Genomic DNA, 3,582 nt, shown 5'->3' with positions numbered 1-3,582 from the left:
ATATGTAATATATATATATATATATATATATATATGCCAGACCCAAAGAACCATAGGCTGCATGGCTTCTCTCATTTGTAATAACTAGAATGTCTGTAAATTATAAGTAAATCAAATTGATAGTAATAATAATACTAACACTTGGGCATGATTAAACAATGCACTCTAAACATTTACACAGTGAGAACAAAGGAGGGTATTCTTAGGAGAGGATCACAATGGCTCAATAGCTATGTGCATATGGCCATATAAAATGATGCTTATCAAAATGAACTCCAAGAAAAAGAAACAAGAGATTTTTTTATTGTACTGTTGGCAGTCTTTTCCCCCCTTCAGTTTATTCCCTTTTGTCACTGTTTTTTATTTCTGTACCCTTTGTCTTGTCTATAAATTTATCGGAGTTGGAGAGGGGAAGGAGATGCCCAGAAACAGAGGGAAAAAGAATAAACCAAGTAGCTGGGGATGTGGCTTAGTGGTAAAGCGATGACCTAGCATGCATGAAGTCCTGGGTTGGATTCCTCAGTACCATATATAAACAGAAAGGTCCAGAAGTGGCTCTGTGGCTCAAGTGGTAGAGTGCTAGCCTTGAGCAAAAGAAGCTCAGGGACAGTGCCCAGGCCCAGAGTTCAAGGCTCAGAACTGGGGGGGAAAAAAAGAAAGAATAAACCAATTTGGCAGTGATACTCACTAGACACTATGTTGGAAATGAACTATACAACTTGGGGGGGAGTCAGAAGAGGAAAAACTGGGAGAAAATTAAGGAAGGGGAGACATCATTACCTGACTTAGGTAACTGTAACCCCTCCGTATGTCATCTTTACAATAATTTTTTTTAAAAAATCCAAACATTGTTTATTAGCTTGAAACAATCAAGTGAACTGAAACATACTTGAATTTAACTTTTCATAGTACAACACAGAAAGGTCAAATTTTCAGGTCTCTTAACACAAAGATCAATGTCTACAAACTCAGATTTTTAATCTACCCCTGTTTATACTTCATGTCTCCTGCAGCTCTGCAACATTAGCCACTTGATATTATTTTGGTGTTAGTACAGAGGCTTGAATTCAGGTTCAGGCCATGGTACCCTTGACCTTTTCACTCAAGGTTTGAGCTATACCTCCACTTCTACCAACTGGAACCACATGAGCCATACCTCCACTCCTGGCTGGTTTCACTGGTAAACTGAAAAGTCTCATGGACTTTCCTATCCAGCTGTCATTACACTGATCTTCAGATCTCAGCCGCTGAGTAGCTAGGGTTATAGGCATGAGCCTCAGGCACCCAGCTCATATTAGTCATCTTAAGGGTGTGCAATTAGAGACTAGAAATACCATACCTGAGCTTTCAGCTGATCATGGAAGAGCCCCACGTTTCTCCCTTTGGACTAGGGCCTAATCTATCAAATCAGGTAGTGATCTACTTTGATTTTTAAAATTTTATGTAGTTAAAAATTACTTTCGGGCTGGGGATATGGCCTAGTGGCAAGAGTGCTTGCCTCATATACATGAGGCCCTGGGTTCAATTCCCCAGGACCACATATACAGAAAATGGCCAGAAGTGGCGCCGTGGCTCAAGTGGCAGAGTGCTAGCTTTGAGCAAAAAGAAGCCAGGGACAGTGCTCAGGTCCTGAGTCCAAGGCCCAGGACTAGCCAAAAAACAAAAAACAAAAAACTTTCAACATGATCTATAATTTAGTGTTGAGTTACATCTGAAAGTGGCAGCTTCTAATTATGAAAAACTGATACAGGATTTTATGTTATACCTACTGTTATTTCCTTCAATATTGGGAATTTTTTTTGTTAAAACTGATTAAGTGTACATAAGAAGAAAGGTGGAGGAGGGAAACTACATTTCTGAGCTTTCTCATATCATCAGGATTTTCAGGAACTAAACTCATTACATTGTGTGTTTTCTCCTATCCAGACAATTTCTGTTTCTCTTCCTTTCTTTCTTCTTTTATTTTTTTGTAATTTATTTATTAATTAAACAAAAATTTTTTTGACAAGGTGTTGTGCAAAAAGGGTAGTTACATAGTAGGGCAGGTTTCTAGGAACCCAGATTTTTCTTTTATCTCTATCTTTTTCATTATATGTTATTCAATAAATGTTTACACATATGCCAAAAATTATTGTTCTATATTAACAGTTTCTACTGAATATGTACTTCAGGTGAAATAAATTTCAGAATTCCAAAATTTTATAGAAAGTAAAAGAAAAATAAAAGGATCTAAAATGAATACACAGCAAATTTATTAATGCACCTCTTTCACACAAGTTTGTGTTTGATCACCGGTCATGGCTAAACATACTTGTTCAGCCACTCGATTAAATTCCTTCGGGCCTCATCAATATAGGGCTTGTCAGCAGGTAAACAATCTTCTTTCTTCCGATGCACAAATCAGAGAAGAGACCTGCTCTGGTGTTATCACCTAGTCCTTCTCTGCAAAGATGAACAGCGTGGGGTTCTTTAAGTTGTAGACATCTTCAGAATCTCTGACAATTCCATAGAGTGACACCCCAGCCCTGACATCGGAATAGGTCGCCATGATGTGGTGCACAGCAACGCCGCCCCAGCAGAAGCCCACCACGCTGATCTTCTGGGCGTGACACTGTTCTTTCAGATACTTCAGGGCAGCATCGAACTCTCTATTGATCTTCCTGGTATTTTTCGTTTTCAGCCACTTAGGGAACGTGGAGCAGTTACCAGAGGGGGTCCAGGGCTCCTGACTCACGAAGAAGTCTCGAACGATGACTGTGTATCCATTTCCTGCGATCATGTCAGCCATATACCTGGTGTTGGGCAACTTCCAGCCAAATATGTCTTGAATGATAATCACAGCCTTGCCCACATCAATGGGGAACAGGATCATGTAGGCCTGGATGTGCCCCACCTGGACGTCGTGGCCCATGCCCCCGTACTCCAGCAGGTGCCCAATGTCACACAGGCAGGGATAAGCCTCGTTTGCCATTGGTGGTCCTGAGGGTGGGAGGGAAACAGATCTTCCTGGACAGAAATGGCTGCCTGGGGCAGGTGGTGGTAGGGCGGCGCTTTTCTCGTCCCACGGGCCCAGGCAGTGCTCAGCTGTGCACGGAGGGACCCAGCAGGAAGCTGGAGCCTGCCGGCCTACAATAAAATTTAAATAAAAATAAAATTATATCCAAATCAAGAGGTTATTAGAAGAAATCTTGCTGTGTATGGTAGCTGTAATCCTAGTTACTCAGGAGACTGAGATTTGAGGATCAAGGTTCAAAGCCAGCCAGGATAGAAGGGTCTATGAGACTCTCATCTCCAATTAAACAGCAAAAGGCAGAAAGTGGAGCTGTGGCTCAAGTGGTAGAGCATCAGTCGCAAGCAAAAACACCAACTGCGGGTGCAAGGCCATGAGTTTAGACCAGTTCTTGCATGGAAAAAAAATCTTAATGGCCTATTTTCTTCCAGTTTGCCTCCTCTGCTACTGACTGCACTTAAAGATCAGACTGACCTTCCACATACTGAAGCCATCATGCCCATTTTCCAGACAGGAAGCAGGATTGCAGGTTAATGGGCGCAGGAGACCACGGGATACCTTCTGTTTTTATA

At 41.6% G+C, this 3,582-nt stretch overlaps 1 pseudogene; it reads right to left on the bottom strand.

The window, feature by feature from the left end:
• Positions 1–2,181: 2,181 nt before the first annotated feature.
• LOC125346781 lies at positions 2,182–2,971 on the bottom strand (annotated as a pseudogene).
• Positions 2,972–3,582: the final 611 nt, after the last annotated feature.

Source organism: Perognathus longimembris, chromosome 2, assembly GCF_023159225.1.
Source record: "Perognathus longimembris pacificus isolate PPM17 chromosome 2, ASM2315922v1, whole genome shotgun sequence".
In the NCBI taxonomy this organism is placed as follows: Eukaryota; Metazoa; Chordata; class Mammalia; order Rodentia; family Heteromyidae; genus Perognathus; species Perognathus longimembris.
Note: the sequence above shows the minus strand (reverse complement) of the source record. Positions and strands in the feature narration are given on the sequence as shown.